Source organism: Nomia melanderi, chromosome 13, assembly GCF_051020985.1.
Source record: "Nomia melanderi isolate GNS246 chromosome 13, iyNomMela1, whole genome shotgun sequence".
Classification (NCBI taxonomy): Eukaryota; Metazoa; Arthropoda; class Insecta; order Hymenoptera; family Halictidae; genus Nomia; species Nomia melanderi.
Window position 1 is genome coordinate 4,333,174 of NC_135011.1, and position 19,691 is coordinate 4,352,864.

General features: G+C 39.2%; 1 protein-coding gene and 1 long non-coding RNA gene across 3 annotated transcripts in view; one reads left to right on the forward strand and one right to left on the reverse strand.

The window, feature by feature from the left end:
- The window catches only part of LOC116431585 (uncharacterized), a 114,151-nt gene extending 109,080 nt beyond the window's left edge, over window positions 1–5,071 (forward strand). For both annotated transcript variants that reach the window (XR_004235974.2, XR_004235973.2), the window contains one exon: window positions 4,580–5,071. This is a non-coding gene — a long non-coding RNA (uncharacterized LOC116431585). The remainder of the gene's footprint in view (window positions 1–4,579) is intronic.
- cpx (synaptic transmission protein complexin) overlaps window positions 1–19,691 on the reverse strand; it is a 474,092-nt gene that overhangs the window by 350,400 nt on the left and 104,001 nt on the right. The gene's annotated exons all lie outside the window — the stretch shown is intronic.

Consider the following 19,691-nt stretch of genomic DNA (forward strand, 5'->3'; position numbering starts at 1 on the left):
TACCGTCTGGAAAATCCTTCGACTTACTGCAAACTAATTGAAAACTGATCGAACATCCTTCTCACGTTAACCCCTTGTCGTGGTGAAGATTTTCAACATGATTCAACAAACATATGTATTCTATTGTTCCTAGAAAACTATTCGTCTATACAAATCGCCAGAATTGTAACTTCAAAACTGTATTGCAACGCGTATTCGCACAATTGCACGAATCAACATCGACGGAAACTGTTGCTAAGTGATGTTGAAAAAATTCAGTATCCGTACATTCTTTAACCCTAAATCTACCGAGCAACCAGAGTGACTTATTTTCAGTTTCTTAGATTTACGAAACTCGTCAATCTGACGGATGTTGAATTTTTTCAACACTACTTTGGGATGGAGATTGATATAGAATTATTAGCGACAAAGTAGTTGTATCGATCATAGTTGAAAGTAGTCTCACTGTTCCACTAATTAATACTCCACCAAATTATTCAAATAATAAATTAGTTATATTCAAGCTTCTGCTGACTCCTCATATATTTCCACATTATTTCCTTACGTTTCCATTTCTCGACTATTCTTCAATAAAAATTAAAAAAAAATACCATAAATGATAAACAAGCACCTGTTAAATCATTTCTCAGTCTTCGAGATACAAAAACTTCCACCGAAACTCCGACATTCGAGCAATTCATCCATTACCAAAAGTGATCAAGCGTCGCGAAGCTTCCCAGGAACACGGTTGCCAGCCATTTGCCGGCAGTTTCCTAAATAATTCTCGCTTTCGAACTCGTTGCGCTGCGCGCGAGCGGTCGCCATTACCGCTGGAAGCAGCTCGTTCAGCCTGATTGGATTCCTTGCGTCAAAAGACAGGCTTCACCTCCCAGGAACCCGTTGCATGATAAAACACCCGCAGTCGGACAACCTCGCAGACCCGACGCACGTGGAGCGTGACGATCATCCCTCGGGATTCCCTCTCGCGCGAAGGCCCGCAATAACGCGTGCAACGTCCGGCCAGGTTTTTATGGTCCACCGTACTCGAGGGTCCGCGTATCGCGTTTCCAGAGGAACGTTTAAGTGCGCCGCAGCTTGCGCGCGCTGAATCCCGAATCAAAAGGTCCGGGATCGACCTTCGTTCCCCAAAGTTCGGGTAGTTAGGCAAATACTGGCCGCCGTTCAACTTCGTGTCCCGAGCTGGGGTATGATGTATATTATGTCAGTGGTTGTCAAGCTTTCGGTGGAAATGGTGTAGTTCTAGAGGTGTAATTATGAGAATATAAAATTGTAGTTATAAAACTGTTGCGGTCCGCTTTGGAATTTGAATTTCTTTTGCAGTTTTTCTTAGCTCTGTATTATTATGTTTGATTTGAAGTGTGTTTGAGGAAATTGAGAGTTTGTAGAGAGCAATGTAAACGATTCTTACTAATAATATTGAGAATGACATAGTAATCTAATCTATTTGAAAAGTATCTTGACAAAGAATAGAAGTGCGAAGTCAACCCTTTGCACCCCGAATTTCTTTTGCATTTTTTCCTCGATGACTCTGTATTATTATATTTGATTTGAAGTTTGAAGGAATAGTCAGTTTATAGGGAGCAGTGTAAATGATTCTTCTTAGTAATAATATTGAAAGTAACGTGATAATATAGTTTATTTGAGGAATATTTTGACAAAGGGTTAACGTGACAATGAAAATAATAAGAAAGATTCTTTAGGAGTCTTCTGCGATTGAAAGTTGACCAAATGATTTCGAGTTCTGCGTTTTCTTTTGTTCATTGAATTTTATAGCGATTTCTATATTGTCTGGTTAATTGGTTTCTTAATTTCCATCCTTCCTTTTGTTTCTGTTTGCACTAATTTATCATCTATTTTGTTCATTTCTATTTTATAATCAGTTATTTGACCAGTTATGGTAGGAGTAGTGATGGTATGGTTAGTGTTATGATGTGTCTGTGAAGAAGAGGGAGATTTCTATGTGTGAGAGGAGAAGGGGGTGAATTTATAAGGGTGCTGGATGAAGGTGAGAGCACAGTCTGTGAGTGTCAATCACTGAGTGAACATCGTTAGACTTATTGAGTATTGTCATAGTTCATATTTCATTAATCTATTGTCTTCGCTGAATCTTGTCATCCTTTAACACCCTCTAACAATGTCACATCAAATTTATTATATCCTAAATCCCATAGAATGAATCAAATTAACTTTCTCAAGTTCTTCTGTAGTAACTCTAAAAGACTATTAAAATCGTAACAATTCACTTCGTTAGTTACTAAATCAATGTCTGTAATAATTTCTCAAAGAAACACCTTCGATGTTTCCTACAATTTCGAAAGATGGCTTCAGGGATTTTACTCATTCAGTAATTTCCTAACTGATAGATCTAACAGCTCCACATCTAACAATCTAACAATTCAATAACAATGCACTTCGCCAGGTACTAAATATCTCCAATAACTTCTCAAAACCCCAACCTATTACCTTCCCAAAAATTTCAAAACAAGGCTTCCCAAATTCTACTCATTCAGTCCCTTGTTAACTCATAGATCCAACAACTCCATTCCTTCCTCTACCCAGTTTGAGCACCACTGCCGCACAGGATCGCTGGCACGATCCAGTGGTCAACTTCGGACAACTACTGGCCAACGCAATAAATATACGATATAATCCCGGGCGATCCGAAATGGAACGTGCTTGTCCCAATCCGCGGTTCTTTAGCTCCCGAAACCTTCCGCCCCGCCCCTCCGCCCCTCCTTCCAGTCCCCACCCCTTTGATCCAGCACAATGTAACCACCACCTGTCATGCCCACCGAATATTTGTTCCGGCGGCCGAGCTACACTCGCACCCGAAACTTCGTTACGTGCCGCGGATGTAGACCGCGGAACTTTGCGAACTGTTACGGCGACAGATGGGGGACCGTGCCCGGGACAAGTATCCGGGAAATATTTCTTCGACGTGTGCACACGCGCGCCCCTGCCTCGAAATAATTCGCTCGGGGGAGAGACTATAAATTGACTTGGATCGAGAGTGTATTGATCTATGGGCGGTCTGGGGGCTAATTTGTCGCCGGACTGCTGGCTCTGGCCGAGTTCTTTGGTGATTCCAGGGTCTCGTAAGTGTGGGGTTGCTGCCGAAGAATTATTAGACTGAGAAACCGTGTGTTTCACGGAGTGTTTCGTCGGTTAACCCTTTGCACTCGAGAGGTGACTCTCAGTCACCACTTGATTTGATTTGTGAAATTATAAAGTATAATATTTAGCTTTGTATGATGCATCAATATATGGAATATTGAAGTAAAGTAACTTTCCTTCGTAATTTATATATGTTTTCTCGTTAATTAGTTACGAAGGACATCGTCTGTATCTCATTAGAGAATATTGAATATTTCTAGTGAAAAAGAGGTTAAGAGGGTTAACCCTTTGCACTCGAGAGGTGCCTTCCAGTCGCCATTTGATTTGACCCATGAAAATGATACAATATTAAACTTTTATATGATGCATCAACACATGGAACATCGAAATAAAATAGTTCTGTTACTTAATTTATGCAAGGTATTTTTTTATGTTAGTGTTGTAAAGCATATCATTGATGTTTTATCAGAAAATAATAAGAAACGACTCGACTCGAAATTTGTTTATTCGAAAACCTGTATGTTACAACATATTGAAATTCCTTGGCAGCGAATGGGTTAATTTTCTATAGGAGTCCAAACTTGTAGTGCATTTTCTAAAGTGTCTCGGGGTTAGTCGAACAGGGTCACGTAGTTTGATCGGTGGTTACGCGTGGAGAAAGTTCAGGAAGGTTTAGAGCCGATGATATCAGTGGTTGATGCGTCAGCATGGATTTATTGGTTGCCTGCGGTTTCTGTGGGGGTTCTGGTAATTTGCATAAAGGAAACTGCTACCTCCAGCTTTGCTCAGTCGTCGTTTGTGCTAGTGATTGTTGACACGTTATTAATGTGTCTGAGGATACTCTTGATAACAGTGTATCGAGTGCTGCTTATTGAGCAGCAATCAGCTTACACATTAGTCTCTGATATTCTATGCGTGTAGCTTCAATCTTGAGCATAACGACAATGCGATCGTAAATTATTTCACATCGTTTGTGTTACGTTGTAACAACATATTTCAAAATGTTATATTTCCCAGCGAAATGCAAACTATATTAACCCCTCGCCCTACGATTTATTGCTTAGCTATCATCGATACTACTCTATCGTTAATAATTTATTGTGAATAGACAATTTTCATGCTTATTCTGTGTCTACGTTTGCTTCAAAGGTTAATGATTAATAACAGAAAAGTAATAACTAAAGAAATAACTAAAATAGCTTTGTTGCTTAATTTACCTGTGAATTGTCGTTAAATTAGTTTCAAACAATGCCCCCTGTACCTCGTCAAAAAATGTTGAATATTTCCAGTGAGAAACTTTCGAGTGCAAAGGGTTAATGACTGATTTTCCCCAACCCTAAATATTCGAATGCCATTAATTTGCTCGAAGCGTACATATAATCAACTTTGAAATTTAAAGTTAAAAAATTATTTTGCACGCTGAACAGTTTGAATAGATAATAACGAATGTTAAATTATGTTACAGGTTCTGAGAAAATCTGGAGGTGGATTAGCTCGTGACAGTATTCTCTCGACAAGGCTCGATTCCTAGGATCAACTTAGGAGACCCCTAGTGCAAGCAGATAAGAGGACACCGAGGTCGGTGCATTTGAAGCAATGGTTGCATCATGTTAAAAGTGAAGAGACACTTCAGTTGCGTGTAGCTGCTCGGTACACGTGTTAGACACGTCGGCCCCGCTTTGAACCTGTTAGTTGTTCCTGGCAGACGGTTCCTATTCCACTTGTCTGCCTGGGGACTTCCTCATACTACTTGAGCAACGAGGAAGGATAGCGTGTTGACTCCCGCATTACAAATATCCCTGGACACTTGCGCCTTATGGAGAACGATATTATTTTCTCCTTGTTAGACTGTCACTTATACGTATCTATTTTGCAAGCTTTATTAAATTATACTGTTTATGCGATATTGTAGACTGTTTTGTGATACTGCGTGTATATGTGTGTGTATTAGTAAGAAATAAAGAATAATTATTTTATACAAATAAAGTCTCTTTATTACTTGATAACCTACTTCAATATTTCAGGCAATTCTAATGGGCTAGAGGAGTTAGAGTTTCATTTTCTTGCAGATTTACAATAATAACGGTTTGTTGTTTATAATGACAATAACATTTTCCTTGGTGGAAACTTAAAGTATCCTGGAAATTCTGGATTTGTATTAGGAGAACATAATGATTAAGGAGGTATTCGAAAACAATAACATTCAGAAAACCGCCAATTTTCAAAAGAATCTCGAAAATCTGACTTTGTATTAGGAGAATATGATGATTGAGGAGGTATTTGAAAACCGTAACATTTTCCGGCCCGCCAATTTTCAAACGAATCTCGAAAATCCGACTTTGTATTAGGAGAATATAATGATTAAGGAGGTATTCGAAACCTGTAACATTTTTCGGCCCGCCAATTTTCAAACGAATCTCGAAAATCCGACTTTGTATTAGGAGAATATAATGATTAAGGAGGTATTCGAAACCTGTAACAATTTTCGGCCCGCCAATTTTCAAACGAATCTCGAAAATCCGACTTTGTATTAGGAGAATATAATGATTAAGGAGGTATTCGAAAAACAATAACATTCTCAGGCCCGCCAATTTTCAAAGGAATCTCGAAAATCTGACTTTGTATTAGGAGAATATAATGATTAAGGAGGTATTCGAAAACCGTAACATTTTCCGGCCCGCCAATTTTGAAACGAATCTCGAAAATCCGACTTTGTATTAGGAGAATATAATGATTAAGGAGGTACTCGAAAAACAATAACATTCTCAGGCCCGCCAATTTTCAAACGAATCTCGAAAATCTGACTTTGTATTAGGAGAATATAATGATTAAGGAGGTATTCGAAAACTGTAACATTCTTTGGCCCGCCAATTTTCAAAGGAATCTCGAAAATCCGACTTTGTATTAGGAGAATATAATGATTAAGGAGGTATTCGAAACCTGTAACATTTTTCGGCCCGCCAATTTTCAAAGGAATCTCGAAAATCCGACTTTGTATTAGGAGAATATAATGATTAAGGAGGTATTCGAAACCTGTAACATTTTTCGGCCCGCCAATTTTCAAAGGAATCTCGAAAATCTGACTTTGTATTAGGAGAACATAATGATTAAGGAGGTATTCGAAAACCATAGCATTCTCCGGCCCGCCAATTTTCAAACGAATCTCGAAAATCTGACTTTGTATTAGGAGAATATGATATTTAAGGAGGTATTCGAAAACCGTAACATTTTCCGGCCCGCCAATTTTCAAACGAATCTCGAAAATCCGACTTTGTATTAGGAGAATATAATGATTAAGGAGGTATTTGAAAACTGTAACATTCTTTGGCCCGCCAATTTTCAAAGGAATCTCGAAAATCTGACTTTGTATTAGGAGAATATAATGATTAAGGAGGTATTTGAAAACCGTAACATTTTCCAACCCGCCAATTTTCAAACGAATCTCGAAAATCTGACTTTGTATTAGGAGAATATAATGATTAAGGAGGTATTCGAAAACTGTAACATTCTCCGGCCCGCCAATTTTCAAAAGTACCTCACAAGTCCCCTTTTTTGAGAATTAGAGTGCCAAATCTCGTTATTTTCTACTTTTTCATTTTAGGATTCCAAGGTTCAATTCCAGAACTCTATTAACACCTTTTCATATTTTTTTATTTAAACTACTGTAGATTTCATTTTTCTTGTTACGCTCGTGGGATAGGAGTTACATTTAACTTAAAGTACAAGGTAAAGGAGAAAGAAACAGTACCAAATTGAAATAAAAAATCATATTTTATTCATCTCAGATTAAATACACATAATACAATACATAATAAAGTTCATAACTTCAATAATACAGTACACTGCACTAAGCACAAGCACTTGTAACTTTATCAGAAGTGATGCAAGTAGTACATCTCGAAATATAGTAACCAAGTAGTCCAAAGTTCCCTGCTCAGACTGCACCTGCTCGTAGATGTACGCAGCTTGACTCGAAGCACACCGCAGACAGTAGAAGAAATCTGTTCCACTTCCAATCTGCCGGGGATACACCAGCTCCAATATCCGAACCCAGGAACCAATCAATTCCAAGATTGACACACAATCTCACTGCACTACGAAATCAATCAATCTCAATCAATTAAAACAATCCCTTAAACTCCAACCCCATTTCACCCAACCAACCACACGAACATAAATCCACCCATAGACAATCGAAACGCATCAACCACAAGAAAACCAAGAAAAAACAGAAACATTCCCTTACCTTCCGCGCTCAAAAGAGTCTCGAAGCGACCCAGCTGGTCCGCAGCGGCAAATGATTTCAATAAAGCCCTACAAATTCCCAATTATCCGCGGCTGGTCTCGGACACCGGGTCCGCAGATGCTATCAGCCGGCATCGGAACCGCGCAGCCCGATGGCAGGCCGCGCGGTTGATTAGCAATTATTCCGCGGCCGCGGCCTTCCGTCGCTAATCGAGTCCGCCGAAACACTGGCCGATTTCGTCTCGATTCGACGCACTTAAACGCCGCCGTGCCATGTACACTATCGCGAACCGCTGCGGGACCAATCGGACGGACCGCTCTGCGCGGATCGAAAACCACTGTCGCTGACAGATGTTCCCGCTCGAGCTCGCCTAACCAGGCCGCGTCCCCTCTCGATCGCAAGTGGCCCGAACGCTGATACGCCGATAAATCTCGCCTTGTGCGCCCGCATGTAGCGCGCGTCAAGGGCCCCGTGCGCGTTGCAACTCGCAGCGATGGGTTCGAGCTTTCGAAAAGGTGACGTCGCTTGTAGCGATGTTTGCGGAGCCGTCCGTTTCGATGTGGAGGCTTTAACACGATTGCCACGAGAATTTCGAACGTTTTGTGTAAAAGGGCAAATTGTATTAGGAATGAATATTAACCCTTTGAACTCTGTAGGCTCCAATATTGCACCAGTTGTAGTATTAAATATTTTAATGAATTTTAAAGAAACCACTCTACAATTATTAGATTTTTCACGCGTGGAAATTCTGCATTAAGGAAAATAAAAGATCTAAGAAATGTTATAGTATTTTATATTTTTACTAGGGATACCATAAAAATTAGTTATAGCTGCTGATAGATTACAAAACCATCTGGAGTGCTAAGGAGTTGTATAGACTTGTATAGACAAATATAATAGAAATTGTTTTTTGGACGTCTCACGTGTAATGGTAAAGACATAAGCTCTGGAAATTTACAGATTTAACAATGACAGAGTTTATTACTCTTTGCGCTCAATACAGCAAAACTATAGTCGTATATATAACATCATACTCTGCCTGATGTGTCAATATGTAAAATAATAGAAAAAAATAGCTTCGTTTCTTAATTTATATACGATTCCCCATTTGTTAGTTTCTAAGAATGTCATTTATATCTCAGAGAAAAATACTTTACATTTCTAGAAATGAACTTCCGAGAGCAAAGGGTTGGCCTACTTTGTTACGATAATAATTTCCTTTTGATGAGGAATGGTATTCTTATCGAAAGTAATTTTTTTATTGTATATCGTGCACTTTATTGAATAATTTTTCTTGTCACGCGTGTTCGTCCTTCCTAATTGATCGTTGAAGAATGTGCTCGGATTATTTCTGTCGGTTGAACGGTAACGTTCACCGTACACCCGGTACACGACAGCGAAGGAGCACCGGTGTCGCGAAGGGAGGCGAAGTTCGAGGCACGGCCGACTTCAATCAACTCGTAAAAATAGCTTTACGAGGATTTACGGGTTGCTCGAAGGGCCAGCCGTAAAAGGTATAGGCTCGCGTCTGGATAAGGGCGCAGGCCGTTCGCTGGATGGAAGAAATACGAGGTCTCCGCGGCGCATCTTGCTCGACAAGACGGTGCCTCGAGTATCTCTTCATTTGTTCGACAACCGGGGCTTTACTCGACCACAAATCTGAAATGTTTGGAGGCTGAAGATTTTTGTTGCGGATCCCGTTACCTTGGAATTTTCGGGGTTGTGGGGTTATTGTAGTGACAGGGAGGTTGATGATCGACTATCGAGCACGCAAATGAAATATTTTTGGGAGGGTTGCGAGTAGAGATGAGTTGTGTTTAAGGGATGATTTTGAAATTAAGTTTTGGAACGAGATTGTGATTGAGATGGTATGCAATAATAGTGAAAGCATTAACATTGTATAATTTCATGTATTATTAGGAAATCAGGAGAAGATATAATAGTAGACAGCAGACTGCTATGAACTGTATGTGAAATTACAGAAGTTACTCTCAATCTTAATTACGAATTACCATGATTGACTCATGACCTTATTAACAATCACACAACAATTGCTAACCTGGATACACGTTCACATTACATTTAGCTCCATCTATTCAACACAGAATCTCAAAAATAAGAGATAGATAAGAGAACAAGTAGTATAAACCCTACTATGATCAGACGTCCACGAGAACCAAAGATATTTTTAGTAAATCAAAGACCTAACCAAAACCTACCACTATTCAAAAAGTAAAAATTCCAAAAATAAAATAAAAACAACAGAACAAGTAGTATAAGCCTTATTTGATCAGGCATCCACGAGATCCAAAGCTATTCTAAGCAAGTCCAAGACCTAACCACGACCTCCTACTATTCAAAAAGTAAAAATTCCAAAAATAAAATAAAAACAACAGAACAAGTAGTATAAACCTTATCTGATCAGACATCCACAAACTCCAAAGCTATTCTAAGCAAGTCCAAGACCTAACCACGACCTCCTACTATTCAAAAAGTAAAAATTCCAAAAATAAAATAAAAATAACAGAACAAGTAGTATAAGCCTTATCTGATCAGCCATCCACAAACTCCAAAGCTATTCTAAGCAAGTCCAAGACCTAACCACGACCTCCTACTATTCAAAAAGTAAAAATTCCAAAAATAAAATAAAAACAACAAACCAAGTAGTATAAACCATATCTGATCAGCCATCCACAAGATCCAAAGCTATTCTAAGCGAAATAAATCCACTATTCGTGGTTGTAGAGGCTCACGCAGCAGAGCGAACCACTCGACGATGCTCTACGAACGGGACTGCGTGGCGTTCGATATAATTACGTGTCGCGCGGCCGCGGAAAATCCGCCGTCGTAAAAGCTCGCGCGATTCCCAGCCGCGTCCATGTTTAATTAAGCGCGCGGCGAGAAGCTTTTATTGCGAATTAGCTGGACACGGGTCTGCTTCATTGATCGCGAGAGTGTTCGGGCCCAGTTTACGATCGACGCGACGCACCCGCGCGGAAATTACGAGCAGCGGTTTTATTTGTTAGCTTTTAGGTTCCGCGAGTCAAATTTCGGTTCTGCGTGGAGAGTAGCAAGTGTAATGTTAATACTTTGAGCTTCGTTGACTCTATAATCCAGATATTATTCGTATCATAGATATCATGATTCGTTTCAAATTTTATCTTTCTTTTTCTTTTTATTCCAGCGAAGCAAATTGACGAAAGAAATTTTTAATGGATGTCATATGATTAATCGCAAATTGTACTTTTCGTTTTCTTTTTATTCCACTGAAGCAAATTGATGAAGGATATTTTTAATAGATATATGATTCATTTCAAATTGTATCTTTCTGTTTCTTTTTAATCGAGTAAATCAAATTCACGAGAGAAATTTTTAAAAGATGTCATATGATTAATTACAAATTGTACCGTTCGTTTTCTTTTTGTTCGAGTAAAGTAAGTTGCTGAGAGAAATTTTTAAAAGGCAATGTATAATATGTTATATATAAGTTTTTATATATAAGACTATACTTTTACTGTCTCAAATCTAGTGGTAAGTCACCTCTCGAGTGCAAAGGATTAAGCTGAAGAAAGAGGGAGCATTCAATGAAATAAGGAAACAATACGGACAACACGTAAAAATACAACTCAATGCCACGAACTCTTTTACAGACATTCTCCCCCAAAAATCATTCTCTCCCCACAAGCATTCTCCTCACTCGCACTCATCGCAAACACTCAGATGCCTGGAAAGCTGGCCCTGTCTTGGGTCCGTGACGTTGTGCAGGCCACTTTCCCTCGACCGTTTCACAGCCTGTCCTTCAGTCACACTCATTCTCACATTCGCTCTTCTTAAAAATACTTTAACCTACGCAATATATCCTAGATACTACATAATTATTCCCCGTGAACAAGGACAGAAGGTAATCCCTCGCGGCGACTAACGAGAGAAGGCGGCGGTGGGGCGCGAGTGATTCGGGAAATTCGATCGTTACCGCGAAACAAAACGCCGCGCTGGACTCCGGGAACGAGCGTGGGACAAAAGGCCACGGGAACACCCGATGTTCGAGGCAGTTCCTCTATCTACGATCGGAAAGGGGATACTCTTCCTTCCTCTGGCATGAAATACGAACGACAACCGGGTAGGGTGGGGGGCGAGAGCCGATGGAAGGGGGGCGGAGCCGGCATTCCGCTGAAAATTCATTAGAAGGCACGCGAGAGAATCTGGAGCGACGCCCGGCATCGCAACAAATCGATTCTTCCAATTACAGTTGGAATCGACCGGACCTATTTCCCAACCCCGGCTTTTCTGTCTATCCCGATGATTCTATTCGCCCCTCTCTTCCCCCTTCCCTCTGTTCCTGTTGGCCGCTTTCTACTGTGGCTGGTCGTCTTTCTCTCTAAACACGACCTACACATTTATCTGTCCGGCCGACCGTTCGCCGGGTTCTATCTGCCTATTTATCTTCGGTGTTTGCTGCTTGCAACCCTCGTTCTCGCGCCTGTACGAGGCGCAGGGGGCGGGGGCGAGCGGAGAGGGGAGACAATGGAATCTGAGACGAGGAGTGGGAGAATGGTTTGGAGAATGAGAGAGCGAGGAGGAATGGGGAAAGTGGGTGAAAATGTAGAGAATTAGAAGGAAGAATAGATAAGTATTGAAGAATGTACGAAAAATTAGAGTGGGAGGAAATGAATGAGAATGAGAAGTGAAGTAATGAGAAGGAATGAGGGAGATAGGATGAATCGAGAAATAAGGAATAGAGGAGAATGAGAGCGGTGATGAAGAAATGGGGCGATAAAATTAAGAGTTATATTAAGAAATAATGAGGAGAACATTGAAAAAGAACTAGAAAAAATTATAGAGTTTGACATTTAATATTAAACTTTGTACAATGCATCGACATGTAAGATATTAAAATAAAACAGCCTCTTTCTTTAATTTACGTGCGATTTCTCGTCAAGTCAGTTTGAAAGAATGAAGTTGGTATTTGATTAAAAAATGTTGAGTATTTCTAATGATAAACCTCTGGAGTGTGAAGGGTTAAACATTGATAAATAGAAGACGAAAGGAATGAGGGCAGTGATAAAGAAATGGGAGAGTAGAATAATGACTTACAGATTAGGGAATGATGAGAATCAGACTGAGAAAAAACTAGAAAAAAAAATTAACAAATAGAAGACGAGAGGAATGAGGGCAGTGATAAAGAAATGGGAGAGTAGAATAAAGAGTTACAGATTAAGGAGTAACGAGAATGAGACTGAGAGAAAATCAGAGTGAAATAAAGAAGAATTGATTCAGGGATAAAGAGAACGAGAGGAACACAGCGATAGAGTGCGAGGAGGAGAAACAGAATGACAGAGAAGACGGGATGGAGAGGCAGACAGAGATAGCTTTTGTATTTCGAGAGGCGAACACGCCGATCCGCGGATAACACAGTCAGCTCGGCGAACGAGCGGGTAATTAATAGCCCCGGATAGAATCGGGGAGTAAGACGAAACTCCGTTGCGTTTCGGAGGGAGAACGTCTACGGTTCGGGGTAAGACGGGGATGAATTCGAGTACGCTTAACCCGATACAAGCAATTACTTTATAAGCGACGCTTTAATCCTAATTTATCAATAAGCCGGTACGATGTCGTTAAACAAAAGCAGAGTAAAATTTCGCCAGGTTTGTAACAACCTGATTGTTTATATCAAATCTGGCGGGAACATAAAGTGAGGAAATTTCGGAATACCTTGGGGTAAAATCTTCTTGAAGGGTGGAAATTTAAATTTACCTAGGGTATTGTTAAATTTGAAATGGAATTAATAATTAAATTGGAGGATACTGTTTATTATATTGTCTGCAAATCTAATTTTCTTGAATTATTTACAATTCAAACAGAAATATAATTAAAACCGAAGGTTTTATTTTCTAATTAAATCTAACCGTATCGAATTAATTATTCACCACTTCAATCCACACGGAAGCATACTGAAAAACAAAGTTTCTTTTTCAACTCCATAAAAAATTCCTCCATTCCAGCGCAAACTTTCTTCAACACAAACTATCGAGCAGTTAAATAGACTTTTTCAGATTGCCCTATAGAAACTCTAAGGGTGCATCCACTGGGGTTCTGATTAATTTAAAATTCAGTTTACATGCTGCTAAATCAATTTCATTAACAAGTTCAGTGCCACGTGTATCACGTGTGGTACACGCCAATTTCGTGTTAATGAATTGAATGAATGTGCTAATCAATTTTCAGCATCTTTATTAACATCAATCGTATGAGTAATTTTAATATCAATTCCTATATTGTTCAATTAATTAGTTTCCCAATTCTCCTTTTGTTTCTGTTTTCGCTACACAAATTTATTATCTACCTTCTTTATCATTTTCAGCCAGTTGACTTTTAAAAAATTAAATAATTCAGAATTAAAATGTTTAATATACTTTACCCCTTTGAGATACAGGATTCTAACTCAAAACAAAAGCAAAATATCGAAAATTCCATCACAAGTGTCAATAATTTCTCAAGCAAACTTCAAACTGCAACTAATATTTATGGTATCCCCAGCGAAAATGAAAAATGCCAGAAAATTTCTCAGATCTTTTATTTTCCTTAGTGCAAAATTTGGATGTCTGAAAAATCTAATAATTGTAGGGTAGTTTCTTTAAGATTCATTGAAACATCCAATAATATTCCTGGTGCAATATTAGAGCCTACAGAGTTCAAAGGGTCAAATTAATCTTCAAAAGGTGTCTTTTTACACCTTCGGTAGAAATAGTGTTAACGAATCAGAGGCTTGGTAAAGTCGATATTTCTAGGGGATGAAGAAAATTAAAATTCTTCAAGAATATAACAAAAATAATTATATAAATGTTTACGATAGTATTAACCTTCTGTACTAAAAAATTTTCCACTTAGAAACACTTATCGTGCAATATTGGAGCCTACAGAGTTCAAAGTTAACAATTACAAAACGTATACACCAGGAATAGATCGTGTTGACCCGTCTGTTAATTCCAGTGTTAATCCCTAATCTTAACCTCGATCCGAAATGTATTAAAGCACAATATTTAAAGTATCCAACATCGTCAAACACTGGCATGCGCTCGCCTAAGTCGCGACACGGTACGCAAACATGAGAAATCTTCAAGTGGCCCGCACGGATCGAACGGGGAGCCGAGAGGACACCTAAGAGGGGAGTGAAAAGGAGGGAAAAATTCGCAGCGTAGCGGCACGAAGGTCACGGAATATGTATTTCAAGAGAAGCTCTTGTAAGACCGTGGAAGAGTGGCCGCGAGAATCGACGACTACGTGGAGGGTTGAAAGCAGCTGCTCCGGCTCCGCTCGGAACGAGGACAACGAAGCTTGTGTGTCGGAGCTACCAGGTTGCGAACGGTCTCACGGTGCTCGTGCGGGACCGAGCACACGAGGATAACGAGTCTTCTATTATTAATTCCTCGCGGAGTCAGACTCGACGAGTGCTTCGACACGCTCGGAGCTCGATATCTTCTCGTTCTGAGACTCCGAGCGACGTCAATGGTCGCTATTTCTGTCACTGCATCGATATTCGCAGGATTTTTCCTTGAGATTGTTGTTGGAAATATTTGATTGTTCTGTTTGGTATTGGTGTACAATTTGTTGGCTTTGGTATTGTGGAGAGTCAATGGAATTTTTTTAAGGCTTGATGAAATGTAGATAATAGTTTCAATAGAGTATTGATATTGTTGACATTTTGTTTGAGAATGTTTGAATGTTTTGTTTGTTGTTGATATGAAATTGGTTGGGATCTGTTATTGTAGAAGAGTTAATGGAATTTTTTTAGGCTTGATGAACTGTAGACAATAGTTTCGATAAAGTATTAATAATTGTTGACGTTTTGTTTGAGAATGTTTGAGTGTTTTGTTTGGTATTGGTATAAAATTTATTGGGTTTGGTATTGTGGGAGAGTTAATGGAATTTTTTAAAGCTTGAAATGTAGATAATAGTTTTAATAAGGAGTATTGATAATTGACATTATTTTTCAGAATGTTTGAGTGTTTTGTTTGTTGGTGATATGAGATTGGTTGGAGTTTGTTATTGTAGGAGAGTTAATAGAATTTTTTTGAGGCTTTGAAGAACTATAAACAGTAGCTTTAATAAACTACAGTAAAAGTAAACTAAACTTTAATAAAAGTTTCAGATTTTTATTTGAAATATATTTGATCATTTCGTTCGTTATTCACATAAAATAAATTAATTATTACAATAGAAAAAGGTAAACTGTAATTTTAAGGCTTTGATAAAATATAGTCAATACCTTCAACAAACATTACATAGATAATAATCCAATTACAATTAAAAAACCGTTTAATCATACCAATACTAACTTCAAACGGAATTACCATGAATTACCATATAAGAAACTAACACACTCGCGAGGTACTTGATTAATTTGCTTCTAATTACCACGAAATTCTCAGTAGTTACTCTAAGAAGGCTCACCGTTAATTACTCCAGCAGAAGAGAACACTGTCATCGGAAGATGCAACGAGATCTCCGATGATGAACGTGTCACGGTGCGAGATAACACGAGGCAAGGTTCGCAGGCAGTGAGCCGGCCCCTTTAATTAGCGCTCGAACCTCTTCCGCGAGTGGAACCTCGGCTTTAGAAAACCCGGGGCCGCGAATATTCGACCCAGTTTCTCGAGCATCCGCGTCGTACGCGAAAAACGCGAGGACTGAGCCAGGTCTACGACGAAACGCGTCCTTCCGGCTTCGTTTCCCCTTCTTACCCGATTTTTTCCCAGAACCTCTGTCAAACGTTGACGATTCTCGCGTGACCTTTCGGGTACGTGGATTAGAGCAGGTACACGCGAACAATAAGAAGAGAAAAACACGTGTGTTAACCCTTTGTTAACCTTCTATGTCGAACGTGATTCGACATCAGTTTTATTCACAGGTGTGTTTGATTGTCAAGATATTGTACTGTAACTTATACTAATATTGCACCAGGAATATTATTGGATGTTTCAATGAATCTTAAAGAAATTACCCTACAATTATTAGATTTTTCACACATCCAAATTTTACACTAAGGAAAATAAGAGATCTGAGAAATGTTATAGCATTTTTCATTTTCGCTGGGGATACCATAAATATACAAAAATTAACACATGTACACGCGGCACCGGACGTATTAGCAGTTAGAAATTTGAATTGGTTGAATAGTTTTTTCGGATTGACAGAGAAATATCGATTCTTTATGTATCACTGAATACGCATAACTTTGTAGTTTTAGTAATTAAGGAGTTAGAAATCTGAATATTGAAAGTCTAAGTTTTTTAAATAATTCGCATGTGATAAGTTTGTGAAAGCTGTGAGTATATAGAGTTTCCTGAGAATTGACCCATTCCTTTTTTCTAAATAAAACATAGTTAAATTCCATTAATACCACAATATTTTTCGAATAGATTATATTATTATGTTATTTTCAATATTATTAATAAGATGAATCGTTTGCACTGCTATCTCTAAACTAAATATTTTTTCAAATACAATTGGAAGTAAAATGTAATAACACAGGGTTATCTAGGAAAAAATGTAAAAAAATTCGAGGTGCAAAGGGTTAAAACTTAACCCCTTGACGTACTATTTACTTTCGCTACTAAGCTCTCGTAATATTTGACTATCGACAATTCAGAAGAAAAGCAGCAAAATCGTCCATTCTACTTTAAGCGGAAATTTCATTTGGAGATAATTCATTGATAACAGAAATAGTTTGCTTTGATCCGTGGGTAATGAACATTGATTGCTGTTAAATTAGTGTAGAAATCTCCATCACGAGTCTCGCTCGTCATTGTACGGCAAGGGGTCAACCAGGCTAATTAAAATGTGATTGAACATTCTACATTTCCTTTGGTCAATTTAATTTCAGATCAGTCATTATATTATCCGATTAGTAAATTCTTTAATTTGTGTCTTCCTTCTTATACCTGATTCCACTGGAACAGATTTATCATCTAACTTGTTTATAACCAGTTTATTTTATAACCAGTTCGACTAGTTATAACAGGAAAAGTGAAGATACATTTCGCGTTAAAGGTGAAAATTGATAGGTGACCCATAAAAATGATTTTTAAATTTTCGTTTCATTATTCCTCTTTTCATTTCGTTGATGTATATACGTTTCAATTTTGGTAGCTCTTTCTGGTCACTGCGTTGCACAGTTGAGTACTCTAACAAGTGAATATTGAAAGTGATTGGATTCCTGTAGACTTTGAAATAAATATAAATAAAAATTGTTGTTTTTATTTATACGTATCGTGATGTATGGAACGAATAAATTGGGACCTATGGAAAACGAGAATCGACTTTTCAATCTCAGTTTGATTAACTGTATCAATGAATCGCGTATTAAATAAATGAAATAGGACAGCAGAGTAATTAAACATTCTTCGCTCTGAATATTTCAGTCATTCTATTCGATGCAAAGTTTGTTTTAACTCAATCATGCCACCGGATTGTCTATGCACGACGAGAAAACTCATCGGACCCTGTCCCGAAGGGTTTCCTTTAACGAAAGAACGCTTCCGTCGTGTCTTTCTCTCGACGAGATTCATACAATTTTCAAAACACGCGATACCTCGTTTCCCCGACTGCGCAGTTTTACCTTCCCGCTCGTGAAAATGGCGGAAGACAACGAAACCCGAAAGTAGACGGCGCGTATGGTCTCCTGTGGACAAACCCCCGAAATTCGAATATTTGCATAACGGAGATTGAAGGTTACCAATGTGTTGAGTAGCCCGTGGTATACAAAATGATTTTCATTTGGAAAATAACAATTTTTATGTAAATAAATTCTGTTTCTCTTATATACAACGTTAAAATCGAAAAGCAAAGTATCTATTGTCATTGAAGAAGCTTCGTAATATCCCCATAATGTGAACAAAAATACAACCACCATATATTTATCTCTATACCTTACAATTTTTGTTTCAAGTATTTATTTGTATCCAAACAATCTCAAACAATTCTAAATCTCGAAGAATTCCAAACAATCCTAAACAATCCTAAATCTCAAACAAATCCAAACAATCCCAAACAATCCTAAATCTCGAATAAATCCAAACAATTAAATATATTTGTACTGACCTCTAAACGCTCGCTCGCTGATCACACGTTAAAGTATCGCACAAAAGTCTCGCTCAGAAATGTCTCGCGCCGAATGTATCGCAGCAAATGTCTCTCGCCCACGCACTCGCTTTTAAAACACCCCATTCTGTCTTTCTTACACGTGCACCCTTCTCACTAGCACTCTAACCTTTCACCTAAAAAATTCACGTGCTCCATTCTCTGTTCCCAAAGCGTCGTCTCTCACGCTCGACCATCCATAACAAATCACAAGATATTTCTGTTAACTATTTCTATATAATACTTCCGAGTGCAAAGGGTTAACCGTCGATTCCCAAAACACTCTTCATTAATACCTCGATCTCTCAAGCTCTGTCACTCGATCCCTATCGCTCGGTCATTTCACACGTTCCATTCACACCCTAATCTCCCTCATGCCCTACACTCCTATGGCTTTACAAACATTCTCCATTCACCCCTTAATTTCTCGTACACCCTGCACTCTTTCAAACCATCTCCAGTTCCGCGAACAGAAACTTTCACCGATTAACTGTGACAGCATCGAGCGAACGAATTCGCGTCTCTGTCGTGCCGCGATCGAGTTGTCAGAATTATTCGCGACGAGAGACAGCTCAGTGGCCGGGAACGGTAGAGCGATCGCGCGAAACACCCACGGGACCCCGTGGCTGAAAGCGAGACACGGACGGCCGCTGTCGCGAGGATTCAACGAATTTTTCCCGGCGTGCGTCCCCCTCCGCCCCGCGAGCGGCGCTGTCTTTTCCAGGCAATTTGCATCGATCTCCGTTGTCTCGATGACTCTTTATCAATCGGTTTATTGGGATTCTTCGGGGATGGCTGAATCGGGGCCGCCGTTATTTACAGCGGCCGGATAAAAACGAAATAAACGAGCGGCGACGCGTTTTCTTCCTCGCGTTTCCGTTCCGGCGTTCCATCGAACGATAGCTCGGGGCTGATGGTTCCACCGGTGCTTTATATTCGAACCGTTCGACTGAATCGCGAGCATTTTCCGGTCCGTTGCCCGACGTTTCTTCAATGTTTTACTTCTCGTTCTACGCTATTCAATTACCGCTCGAGTTGTTTATCGCGGAGGGACGAGATAGATCTCGGGGAGAGACGAGCGAAATTTGAGAGACGCCAAAGAAAATTCTGGACAGTTCTGAAGGAGATTCTAGGGAGATTCGCAGATCATTCAAATGAGATTCGAGAACGTATGAGATCTGTGGATGATTCA